Source organism: Puntigrus tetrazona, chromosome 3, assembly GCF_018831695.1.
Source record: "Puntigrus tetrazona isolate hp1 chromosome 3, ASM1883169v1, whole genome shotgun sequence".
Classification (NCBI taxonomy): Eukaryota; Metazoa; Chordata; class Actinopteri; order Cypriniformes; family Cyprinidae; genus Puntigrus; species Puntigrus tetrazona.
In genome coordinates this window covers 13,139,678-13,153,783 of record NC_056701.1, presented here as the reverse complement: position 1 = coordinate 13,153,783, position 14,106 = coordinate 13,139,678, and the positions used below count along the sequence as shown (strand labels likewise).

The following is a 14,106-nucleotide window of genomic DNA, read 5'->3' as shown; positions in this document are numbered from 1 at the left end:
CAAAGGCCATGTCTTTATGATTAAATAATCTGTACTTACCCAAAAAGTGCTTAAAACAGTAGAACGGTCATATGACAAACCGATGACCAGGTCACTATAACCAATTACAGTGAAGAAGACTTGATTGATATTGATTTTTACTCAACTACAAGATATAAATGTACACATATCTTTCTGTTCAGGGGGTCTCTCTTGGTTGTTTTGACCAGTGGGCTCTCGGTCGTGAATAAGATTTCATTCCTGCGAAGAGCAACTTTTTCTGGTATATGCTCAGCTGAGGAATAGGAGTACTAAAGACTCTAGATAGTGTAGGAAGACTATAAAGCCGTCCCAGGGCTGAGGTAACAGCATACACTGAGTTATCTGTGGTCAGATTAGCACTGAGAATTTCTACTACACTATAAAAGCATGGTTATTTTTTATAAGGGGAAACTGTGGTTATACTAATGGTAATCAATTCACCAAAAACCTGGTTACTACACTTTTACTATAATAAAACCATGCATAGTTTTTATAAGGGAACTGACTGAGAGCATCATCCAGGTATTTCAAGTTCAATAACAGCGTTCAATAACCTCAACTAAATGCATAATCACACACAAAACAAACAAGTCTACAGTTATACTTATTCATTGTCTTTTATCAGGCAAACGGGTTTTGATAATTTAGAAGCACTACACTTTGCTGAACAGAGCGTGCTTCGGGTGCAGGTGACGTACACCCTCTGTGGTGTGATGCTGTGGGATGAATGGAAACTACTGAGTCAACACTTGCAGGATAGTGCAAGATTAGAGGGAACCCATTGAAGGATTTTGTTATGACGATAAAGATGCCTCATGGGTTGCATTGAATTTAAGGTCAGCCTCAAACAAAGAAACAGATTGATATAAAAGGAATTTAATTATATGTATTGATGGTATGGAATTCGTGTTAATATACTGCTTTTTTTTATTAATAGTAAATATCTTTACTTTATCGTTACTTATCATATGTGCAATATAGAACAAGGGTTTTAGCCCATCCAACATAAATTCCTGTCATAATTAACAGCGCAGTTTGAATGTAAATGAGTCAATAGCTGTCGTATTGCAGCTCTGAGTAAAGTATCGAGTATTAAAGTATAGTTTAGGCCACTAGACTACAACAGAAAACTCCAAAATACAGCCTACTCATGGTTTAAAAAAAACACATCAGAGAACCGAACTTCAAGTCTTTGGCAGGAGCGATGAACCTGTCACCAGCAGCAGTGCTTTGGTACAAAACAAAAGAAGGGGGTGTTTTTGCGCTGTGTGTTTCTGAGCCATACTAAGCTCCCATTTATAAACGCTTATTTGATTGGTGTTGAAAAGAGAAAGTACAAAGGTAGACAATCCCAGATGGTCATTCTTGGCACAGACCAAACAAAGGAAAAAAATTTTCTCAATTACACTCCTGACTCTCGCATAAAACCATCTAAAGCACTTTATTCTCCTGTCCAGTATTTTCTGATTGGTCATGGTTGCACCATCGCAGCCATCTAAGGCAAACCAGCCAGAGCTCTCCACACTTCAGGTCACATTAACAGACAGAGGGACAAGAAACACGGAGTGTCCCATTGTGATTTGCAGGCAAGCATGCAGAGATCATTTTGTCCGTTCCTTTTAGCATGTATCCAGGGCAACCTCCTCGGGCACTGAACACCACCACCTGTGAGCGGAGACACACACAGACGGAATAAACAAAGCATATCAGCATTCATAAATGTGTGTTAATCATTCATAGTCAATTTATGTATGATAGCTATAAAAATGAATTTCCCATTTAGCAAACAAAAGTTAAGTTAATGTTTACTGGAACTGTCTAGGGCTAATATGGTACAGATTTCCAGGTACAAGTAATCCATTTACATAATATATATTTCTTAAATGTTGTTAATATGTAACAGTTCAGGGATCCTGAGAGTTGTTTAAAATGATTGCTCAGCCTATGGCTTATTGCCGTTTATGAGACGAATTACTGCTGGTCAAAATGAGGTCACGTCACTGCCACACATCCTTGGCCACATTCAAAACAGGATGAAATGAAAATAATGGCTGCTTTGCATGCCTCACATCCAGCTCTCAGGGCCCACAGATCAGTTTGCTGCTTCATAATGCCTCTAAATTAAAAACATTGTCGCCAAACTAAAAGTGGTTATCAGTAGATGTCTGCACTTCATAATGTGCGTTTAATTTTTTCTAGCATAGTAGTTATTGCACAAGAGGCCACAAGGGGGATCCAAACGTTCAATTTTCTCGATCGAAGTAAAAGCTCAGAAGCTATAGACACTAGAGACGTTGAAAAAAGGCTGGAAAGCTTAAGCAATTTTTCATTAACGAACATTAAGTATAATGTGACGCTTTATAAAAATATTTTCATTCATTTTCCATTCATCAAAGAATTATATATATATATATATATATATATATATATATATATATATATATATATATATATATATATATATATATATATATATACTGTTTCCACAAAATATTAAGTAGTACAATTTTCAACATTAACATCCTATTATAATGATTTCTGAAGGATCATGTGAAACTGAAGACTGAAGTAATGATGCTGAAAATTCAACTGTAGCATCTATGTATCTATGTATCTATGTGCATACATACATATATATATATATATATATATATATATATATATATATATATATATATATATATATATATATATATATATATATATATATATATATATATATATATATATATGTAATTAAACATTATTACCTTAATCACTTTTTTGATCAGATAAATGCAACCTTGGCCTTGGCAAGCATAAGGTACTTCTTCTTTTCTTTTTTTCCCAACCTCAAAGCTTTAAACAGTATAATATGGTCATTGTTAGTTGACAGCCTTTTGACTGAAGATGCCTGCCAACTTGAGGTTGATCATATTCAACACAGACCCTTCAAGGACACATACGGTAATAAAACCTGGTTTTCATCTGCTTTTAGTAAGACTGTGGAAACAGTAGAAGTTAAAATCAATGGTGTGTATTTGAAGACATAAAACACAGGGAACACGCTACATAAACAATTATTTTAGAGCATAAAGTGTGGCTAATGGACCAGAGAGCAATGGAAAAGATAATGAATTGAGAAGAGAGAAAAAAACCCTCTTGATTATCAACAGTGTGTTGCGCAGTGGCCTCAGCATGGGGTTCGTCAGCAGACTGGATGGAGAAGTTCTGCCTTTCATCCAAAGTGTTCTCTGAGGGGAGAGAGAAGATGAAACATGCCTAAGGGAGCCTGTGAGGCTGGGCTAATCTGGAGCATCAGTGAGGAAATTGAGGCCTGCTGATTACCATGCTGCTGCCTCTCTCTCATTATCTCCCTCCTCATTTAACAGCCCTCGGCCCTCAAAGCTCCTCAGTGTGAGTGGGTGAGATACTGTTTCAACTGCAGGCTCTCCACGCTCTGTTCTCACAGCCTTCACTTTTTATTATGCCAAGTGCACCCATAATAGCTTAAACAGAGATCCAGTGCTCGTGGATTACAAGTTTTGGCGACGGAGGAAGCCGCTTGATCTTATGTTTTTTATGAGGTAAAAGTACGACTCCGTAACACGTATGTGTATTGTGATATAGAGTGTCTAAAAATGACCAGGAGGTGGCGGTAATAAACTGGAATTTCCTCACTCGGATGCGTCCTCTGTGGATTTCTGTTATGAAAGGGAGGGCCGAGCACGAGACAAACCATTACGTTGACTTATGACCTTCATTATTGACTTTATTATTTTGCATGCTGCTCCTGCGATCCATCAGCAGCGCTTGGCATCTGGCTTTGCCGCGTCTCCTGAAGTTACAATGGCTGTTTGGTACAAGACCACACAGGATTTACAGCTCTGACCCACATCTACCACAGTCCAGTGCCTCAGGCAGGCACAGATGCTCCAAGATGCCCATCCAGAACGCATGCCAAAAGCTCGGGGAGAGATAGAGAGGAAAAGAGAGAGAACGAGAGGATGAAAGGGGTGGGAGAATGTGTGCTGGCCGTGACAAACAGGTGGTACCTTGGCTGTCAGGTAGTAGTGCCGTGTCTCCAGTCTGTTTAGTTTGGACTGCAGCCAGTTTAAATTCTCCTTTAGCGAGGCATCCAAATACGAGGTACATAAAACAGGAAGAACAAAATGCCTGTCATATCACGAAAGCCAACGAGAAATCCAAGCAAAGTCATCTACATCATTCCCTTATTAACCTTAATAGGATACTGTTATTCCATTTCTTTAACCAGCTAAAACTTCACACTTCACAAATCACCGCTTGCACTATATGTGACCCGGCCCAGTGAGGGATCAATAGCTAATTCACTTCCAGTCTTTGGAAATGTTTAATCTATAGCAACTATAAATCAAACCTGACCGAGAGACATCAAATTTATAAAGTGGCTGAGCGCCTTTCATCAAGAATGGCATTGTGTTAATGTAATAGATCACACTGAGTTATGACGTGAATGAGTGGTGTCAGCTCAAATGACATTTGTGACATTTCTTCGGGTTAGAAACCGAGTCTTCGTGAAAGCGCAACCAACACAAACAGACTGTGGTTGGCGGGGTGTTGTCAGGGTTGACTAAGCTCACAATCAGATTGGCTTGTGCCTGGTGGATGTGTTGTTTAATGCTGGAATGGCTTATTCATTTTCAGTAAGATGAATATCCTCTTCGCTGGCTTATTATTTTCTCTTTTCAGAACGGGTAAGAAAAAAAACATAATAGAAACACATATTTATAATAGCGCCACGGTAGCAATTATCTTTCCCTTCCGATTAGAGATCTGTGTTCCTGTGCCAAGTAAGCAATTTCCAAGGCTTTCCCGGGGTGAATGTTCGACGTTGTTTTTCATCAGGTATAATCAGTTACAATTGACTGATGGCTTCGTTGTTTAAATTGAGTTTTTAGCAGCTTGTTTTATCCTACATTACAAAACTTGGCAAATATTTCAAATATTCAGTATATCTACCCCATGATGATGCTGTAGCTATATCACGGTGTGCAATGTCGAGAAAGGCTGTGGATGCAGCCACGTTAATGCGAAAGTAGACCAAATTATTTATTGTCTATTGGCAATAGTGTAGTGATGTGTAAAGCACAGACCACTTTAAGTAGCTTTCAAACCAAGCAACCCTGTGGTGGTCAACCCATTGCAGAAATCTGCATTGTAGATTTTTTTACTCTTCTGAACAACAGTAAATGTATCTGCGCATTCAGACTCTTAAAACAGACACTTTAATATTTCTAGTATCACACTGAAGTTTCATACAAATCCAACAGCCATCTTGTGTCTTAGTTATGAAAATAAAATGACTTCATATATTAATTTAAGTGTAAATCTTGATGCATACGCATACACTACTTTACATAATGCATTCATATATAACTTCATATATAAGGTGTACAGCATAATACAGCATTATCAAACCAATAGCACAATGAAGACTAATAAGAGAGCTTACTGTGAATCTATCAAACCACAGCCCCGTAAGATTTGGTGGATGTGGGTGGCTGAGATAGCTGGTTTACATCTGTTTAGTGAATGAAGTCTTGCCCTCTCTTTTTTTATTGTATCCCGCCTGAGGACAGAAATACATAATTAGACTGCAATGCTTAGAAACATTTATTAAAATGAGCTGAAATGTCATGGTTCAATATGCACTTTATGAGAAATTCAGACCGTTTTTTTATTGGAGGTTTCTTGTATTACCATACGTGAGTATTTTGTTCAAGCCCCAGTCTTTTATTTTTCTCTTTTTTTTCATCCCTTTAAACATCTCCACCTGAAAATCTAGCCCATTATTATCATCATGATCACATTGCACCTTAAAAAGTACAACGGAGACTGGGAATAAAATGTATTGAGATCTAAACCCTAAATACTCAGGCTTTTTTTTCCAACAAGAGGGAAGCGGCAAACATGTAATTTTCTCTCAAGGAGATAAATACTTGCTTTTCAGCATTCAGGGCCCCTCTCCCCCACTGCACATGTCACAGAGGCTTTAATTTCCTCTGTAATGATAGGGAAAGGTGACGCAAAAACAGTGACGCTCCTGACAGAAGCGTTTGTGAAGACATTCAGCTTGAGACTAATTGTCTATAGGTAAACACCTGCAGGAGCTCTTCAAGGCTGGTTAATCATACTAAGCGCTTTTGAAACGGAGATAAAGACTGAGCTAGTGTAACCTATAACAAGACAAATCATAGCTTGAGCATCTGATATTATTGTTGTTAAAATTATAAAAACTGTATATACAGGCAAATCCCTTGGCTTACAGAAAATATAAATGTAAGTAGTTCACAGTAAATACTTAAGTCCTTCTCAGCATTGTACTCATTGTACTAAATTATTATAATTACAATTCATTTACATAAGTTGTACTAGAATATATACAAACTAGGGTATGCTCTCAACATACTCTCTTGAAAATTCCTCACTATTATGCATTGCGTCAGACAGGAGCTGAATTGATATGAAATGATAAACTCGTTTGTATGGTTTGCACAATCTGCTTATGTCTCAATCTCTTTTTATTCATTATATAATTAAAAAAAAACCTTTTCCACGTCTACTGCTTTAAACAAATTGAGATTCGTTATAGCACTTGCATATCATTGCTCTTTTGTTGATTTTAATAGCTTCCATTATCCTCATTTGTAAGTCGCTTTGGATAAAAGCATCTGCTAAATGACTAAATCTAAATTTCATACACATTAAAAATTACTAATTTTGCCAAAAGGTGAAATTGTATTTTCTCGTTCTTTTGGGTTGGATTTTGCATTTAGGAGCTCGCCTTTTAAAGTTAAAAAAACTAGATAGTTTAGAAAGTAATATCTGACAACAGACCAGTCAAAAAGATTGGCGTTAAGTTATATACAGGCCACATTTTTTCTTTGCCTCTGCACCACTTCACTAAATAAAGTGCCACTTAGATCTTCCTCAAACCAATTTAGAGGCGTTTATTGATTAATATACTGATTTTCATAAAAGCCGTTTATTTGTTTATGCCCGTGAAGGTCCCTACCTTATCTCTGTGATGAAATACCTGCTATATTTTCACCCGCTCTGCCCATACACCTGTATTTTAAAGCAGTGAGCGGTTCTTATCTTTTGACCGCAAGACAAATTGGTGCTCCCTCAGGAGTGAAGAGAGAGCAGCCCTTCTGAAGGAATTAGTTTCTAATGCGCATCTTCCAGCCATCACAAAATGTTTCCTTTGTGCGGATCTCATGTGCGGCGCTTTGCGTTACGATGACCCCTGCAAGCTGCCAGCGGGATGAATTATGACTGCGTGCCTGCGACGGATGCCCGCACCGTGTTGTGATGCAGGTCTCTGGTGCGTGTGCAGACTAGGGATGACCGAGTGACTGTTCATCATCAGCACAGACAGAAGTAAGAGCCCTGCAGGCCTGCCCAGATCGCCGTCTCAATTTCTCTCTCCCTTCGCCAGGACTCTGTTGCCATGATAATGAATACAAATCTATCATCCAACCGTGCGCGATTGTGCCTCAGTGTATTGCTCAAAATTGCACAAGCTTTGTGTCAGAGCAGCACAGCCTCTTGAAACGTTTCCAATCGCCTTTTCAAAAACTGGTTTTTGTGTTCGCTCAGTTTAAAGAGTGACCCGCTTTTTGTCCTCTCTCTCGCTCTCACTTAGGCTTTCATGTGGTGCTCGGTCACTTTGAAACCATCTTATGAATGTTTATTGTTTTCTGGCTTTACTCTCACCCCGTGCTAAGTTGAAATGGTGGCTCCGATTTTAGACAGTCCCTTGTTGTTGACATATGTTTCTATATGGGGTGGCCGAAAGGATTTGCGTCTAGAATTCACAGGAGGCTCAGATTCCTCCAGCCCTGTACCTTCAGTGCAGTTGAAACCCAGTCACAGCCCATAGACTGTGTGCTCTCATTGTGTTGGGACTGTAGATTATATCTCTGTGCAGCAAAGTTCAGACTTCATAGACTCATAGACTCTGGAGTGAAGTTTCCTTACATTTTTTAAATACTTTTTTATTGTTCTTTTTCTTTATTGTCTATGTTCAGCTGCTACTAAAAAGTGGCACACCTCTAAAGTGTTTACTGACAGGAGTGCTTTTCGACGCTGTGTGAGATACGGACGCGCGTGATGACAAGACAAAGTGTTTCTGAACTTCATTCACCTCTCTTCCAAGTGTCTAATGCTTGCAGGATGATAGCGGCATTGACCTGGGAAATGTGAGGGAAAACAGAGGTAACAAAAGACCTGTATTGCCAGAGAGAATACAGTTCATTCTGCTCCCTCTATTATGAGTAGGAATACAGTTAATATTAATTTAGGCACTAGCAATGGCTCAGATCTACTAAACATTGTTGATGAGGTTGTATATTAAAGCATAACTGGTATATACTAAACATTTTGCACACATTAAATATGAAATATGCTTATGGTGCATTCTTTTAGTTAAACAAAAATTATATTGTACAATACATATTATGGCATCGGCAGGAAATTAATTGCATAATGTACAAAAAAATAAAAGCAAATAAAACATTGATTTACATTTTTGAAATCCATGCTTATATGTTTCATGGACATTAGCCATGGGGTTTTTTTTGTACAAACAAAATATCTTTTAAAGGCTTTTTTAGAGGCTCTGACTTCTTTCTTTTGTTTTTATCCTGTTTTTACCAGTGCATTCCGGGAATTTCAACTGATCAAACATTTGCGATGTGATTTTGGAGCAGCTTTAAAGATGTAATGAAACAAAAGTAGCAACGGATCTTTTGTTCCGTATTGTTGACGTACATAAAGTGGAACAGTTTTTGAAGGAAAAAAAAGTAAGACTTGGTTCAATCACATGGTTGTTGACTGGATTTTGTGATGCGGGCATAGCACCTGAAAACAAATGTGAGCCAGCAGTCAAATGTAAATGTAAAAGTAAAATGTATGTAATTTTACTCTGACTCTAAAAATGGCTATGACTATCTTGCTAGTGTACTATTTACTTATTGGTTATACTGGTTTTGTGCTCGAGGGTCTCTCTCTCTCTCTCTCTCTCTCTCTCACACACACACACACACACAGATATATTTGTTCCAAAAAAACCATTTGTAATTATACATATAAATGCAAATGTTTGTAATAAATTTGTAATAATTGATAGAACGAATTTCAGAGGGAACAACAATACATAGATCTGTATAGTAAACTAAGTAGTGTAAGTTTCATGTATTGCTGACTGGCAGAGAACAGTCTCTTGAGAGAGCAGTGGAGAGTCCAGCGCTTCTGATTACAGTGGAGTCTTCAATCAGATCAGACAGCTGACTGCTCCAATCAGTCTCCCTCACCCTGCCTTTGGACCAATCCAGCCAACCCAATTACTGGAGTCACACTCTAATTGGCCGCCGACCCCACTGGCCGGCACAATGCACTGGGTCAAAAACTCACAGCTATATGTCGTTATGTACTGATATAACACAGCATGCGGCATAAATGTATTATTGTTTGGGTAGGGCCATTGTGGTGGTAATTGGTTGAAGATTGTGATTCCTTCTTGCTCATAGCTGTAGTTCTCTAATGACTTGCTGCTGGGAGGTAAAGTGAAGCTCTTGTTCACAGTGTGGGAACAGCTCTGCACAGAACCCCAAAACATATGGGTTCATTCATTAAATCCTGCGCACTCAAGGATCCTAATAATAGCACACAGTTCCTCAAGAGCTCCTTTATTTAGTCTAAAAATTTAAAGCCTTGTCTTTTGAGGAGTTCAGTACTCTTGTATATCCTCTGTAGAGGCATGACAGTTTCCCTGGTGATCCACCTCTTGGATTCGCCAGACCATTTTTAGCTACATGCACGCTGTGCCCGAGGAAGAACACTGTGCTGTGAGTAATGTTGACTCTGTCTTTGTCTGCGCGGGTCACATTGGTCAGTGAGCCGGTTTGCTGGCTCTAGGGTTTTCCTTTGACTCTGTGGCTTCCAAATCACTGGCACCATGAACACGCAAGTCATATTCAAAGATAACATTTCTGCCATGTTTTTCACTCCCATGCTATTTCAGACCTGTATGACTCTCTCTGATAGAACATGTTTTGAATAAAACAGTGTTCCATACAAATTTGGAACATGAGGATGATTGGATGATTAGTTTTTGCTTCATTTAAAAGAACAACACATCCCCAAGTCTCATTTCACATCCTGTTTATTGACCTTCTATGACGTACATGTGTTGAGTGACACCTCTAATAATGAACAAGATTAACAGTCCTTGTTTTCGCAACCCTTAGTTTCGCTTTAGTGCAGAAGGGGCCATAGTTCTCATTCATTGTCCGGCGAGTCGAAGAGATAAAAACCCACCGACAGCAATGAATGTGAATCAGGACCCAGAGCTGTGACAGTAGATGCAGAATACAGTCTCTCGCTTGACTGATCAGCTGGGACAGCTTCAGAGACGCTACAGCAGCCATCTTGGCCAGCTCAGCAACAAAATGGACTCACACATGTAGTCGCTGGCACTCTGAAGGTCCGTGTGGCCGGAGTACGTTCGAGAGGCAGGGTACACTCAACACTCGATGGTTTCTCTCACTTGCAAACTCACCGACAGCGTTGAATGTTCACCGTGACTCGTCTGGGACTGACACACACTTCACATACTGCTGAAAACTGACATCAACACATTTATGTACCCCAAGTAATATTACATTCCCATCCCAACTAGTTTTCAAAATGCTAGCCATATTATGATCAATAAATCAATGACCCATGCCATAAAGCAAAAAAATATGGCAGACATATATATAAAAAAGAAAAAAAAGGGATATGTATACAAAACATTTACACAACTGTATTGATACAAATGTATTCAGTAAGTTACAGTACAGTTAATTACATTGTCTCCTATATTTTTGGCCATTTGTAGCCTATATATTTTAATCTAAATGCTAAATGTATGTTTTAAAATATATTTTAGACACATTTTTTGTTATATTAACCTTGTTAATGGACATCAACAAATTAGAAAGATCCATCCCATACAGCGAAAATATAGTTTTTGCAGATACACAAAATAAAAATGTATATGTTTATATGTACACAACTGTATGTATGCATATACATATATATAAAAAAAAGTAATTTGTTAAATTTTAATTAATAAAGTTAATTAGCAAAATGGATAACCTCAATCAAACTACAGTTGGGTTATTTTGATTAAGTTTAAAAAGGACCAAAAAAAACTAAAACATGATAACATTTTACATTTAAAACTCTTCACCCACACACAGATAGATACACACTGTATATGCTAGGTACGTGTATATATATAGTATATACAGCCACACACACACACATATTTATACATGTATACATATATACGTGTGTATGTGTTCGTGTGTTAACGATATTAATGCAGATATATAATTCAACAGTATTGCCTCTTGCGGTACGTGTTGCAAAATATATGTAATATATATTTGAAGGTTTGTGCAAAAACAGCCATGCTTTTGCCAGTCTACATTTTAGCAAATTTTAAATATTTGTTGGCCAAACAGTACTGTGCACTTGCAGTCTCTGAGGGGAATTTTTGTGTGAGCTGTGGGGCCAGCGGAGATCTGGTCATATGCACAGGAAAGTGGGCACAGTATAGCATGAGCTCTGTGGGGTCTATTATCTGATGGTGGGGGGAAGGGAGCAGGAGCTGAGAGTGAGCGGGAACAGGGGACTGCCGATTGGAGAAAAAGAGAAAAATGGAAGGGGGAAGGAGGAATCGAGGGAGCGGGCAGAAGAGTGGAGGTGGTGAGTGCATGTCTGGGCAAGGGGGTGTTGATCGATTCCAGGCTCTGCATTTCCAGACAGACTGAATGGCAAAGGTCAAAGGGTCTCATTTCCTATGAAAGAGGGGCTGTCTGAAACGCGCCTCGTCCGTTTGTCGACTCAATGTGTTTGGAACACGCTCACGTACACTCGTGCAAACAGACCGTGTGGCGTGAACGCAATTTCAAACGTGAAAGCAAGTTTGAAAGGACTGTTGGAGTGAGTTGGGTTTTATATAGCAACTATTTGGCCTTAAAACTGTTCTCAAGGCCTACATCTTTACAAAGTGTGACCAGCTACTGGCCCATGAGGTGAAGGTCGAACTTTTAAGCAGGCAAAAGTAACAGGCCTCGTTTTTGCATTTGTCCAGCCGTCGAAATGACGGCCGCGTGAGATGCGGAAAAGAAGTGGGGGAAGGGTCTGCGAGAAAAAATAAGGCTACCATGACAGCCCCCCCACCCCACCATCCCCCACTTGGGACTTGAACTCATGACCCTCTGGTGAATGAGTTCATAGGCGTCACAGCCAGTTTTGAGAACCCAGCATGTTTACTGGGAAACTTTTCAAACTGGATTTTGGGGTGCAAAACACATAATTGGGAAACTCTAGCATAGCGGACAAACTTATAAAAGCGTTTTTTACGAGAATCCAGTCTTTTCCAACAATATAAAAGTGCTTTAAAAAGGAAAACTGACATCAAGGCATGCAAAAAAAAGTCGTAACACACAAAGGCACTGACCTCACATTTCAAAGTTAGCAGAAGTAGCACATTGCGAAGTTCACATGCTAGTCTGTATGTGCAAAAGCTGGTCTGTTCAAGCAACTCCATGCATTGACATGCCATTAATGTGCCGGTCACTGCTGTTGGTTTAGTTTTGGGTGCAAGAGGATTATTGATGAAGATGTCTGCAGTAATGTGGATGGCCCTTCCCCCTCGTCTGGCCGACTGGGTGTATGTCTACCTGCTCCAGACTAAATCAATAGTTTAATCCAATTTCCATTCACTTCCATAGGGATTGATATCACCTCGCATGCATACACAAACATACACACACACCGTTAGGAGACCATTATGTCCAACACATAGTGACACACACTCCAAAGTAGTGTTTACAACCAACAATTAGTCAAAGTTAGCAGTTGAAAATGAATCAAAAAGATATTCATGTTTCTTAAGCAAGCAAAAATGTAAAAATACAAGCCCCGAACATGTCCCAAAGCCTTAACTAGCATACAAACACATGCAAACACAACACTCATGCATGCCTTGGTGGATAACATCACATTAAAATGTCCTGCAGTGATGTCTGACCGCATAAGCAACACTTGTCACATTTGTCAAATCAAATTTGTATCACATTCTAATAGCATGACAATGCATCCTGATGCAAAAGTCCTCTCGTATGCGCTCACAGTCACAGTGGATCACAGGCTCTTGATTTAGGGAGGTGGCAGGGGTTCGAGAAGAAAAACACACTTACCACAGTGACTCTCTCAGATGCATACACCCAGTCTGGCTCCAGTCGATCTCTGCCCCCCTCCATACGTCGAGCTCGGCCGTTCCACCCCTGCATTCCTCCACCTCCCTTTTTCTCTCTTCTATTTAAAAACTCTTCGTCCTCTCCCTACTCACCTTCCACCCTGACATCTCTTTGTGAATTCCATACCTCCTCTTTCTATTCTCACCCCTTCCGCCGGTCTCCTCAGGTTTTCTCGTCCCGGTCTCTCACTCTTCTTGAAGCCGTCCTCTAGCCGCTGTTAACTTAACTGCAGACGGTCTGGTGTTTCTGGCTCTGTGTGTGTGTGTGTGTGTGTGTGTGTAGAGAGAGAGAGGGAGTGGGGAGTGCAAACCGGGACACACAGGCTGTGTCAGTTTGAATGAAAATTGTGAATGCGCTCCGCTTCCTTCTCCTCCCCCTCTCCCTCTCCCTCTCCCTCTCTCTCTCTTTCTCTCTCTCTTCGTTTCCTTCCCTCCCCCTTCTTCCCCACCCTACTCTCTTGCGCACTCTTTTTTTTCCCTCTCACCCTGTTTTGGGTGCCTGCTCTGTCTGAATTCCCTCCCATCTTCAAACATTTTCACACTCCAGACAGACATTTATATTTTTATACTTACCCCCTTCCCCTCTTTTTCTCTCTCATCACTCACTCACTCTCTCTCTCCTGCACATTTAAACACATGCACACACATTCATGCTTTCCTCGCTGAGTGCCAGACACTTAACCCTTCATGTTCTGTGAGCCACTACCCTAAAAATAGTTTATGTATCTTGGTGTCGGACACTCTCA

The 14,106-nt window shown here is 39.7% G+C and overlaps 1 long non-coding RNA gene across 1 annotated transcript; it reads right to left on the bottom strand.

The window, feature by feature from the left end:
• Positions 1-1,464: 1,464 nt before the first annotated feature.
• Positions 1,465-13,502, bottom strand: LOC122330830. The gene is made up of 4 exons (XR_006248092.1): positions 13,302-13,502; positions 5,495-5,611; positions 4,056-4,124; positions 1,465-1,686 (listed from the first exon to the last, which is right to left on the bottom strand). It is a non-coding gene; the product is annotated as an uncharacterized LOC122330830 (long non-coding RNA).
• Positions 13,503-14,106: the final 604 nt, after the last annotated feature.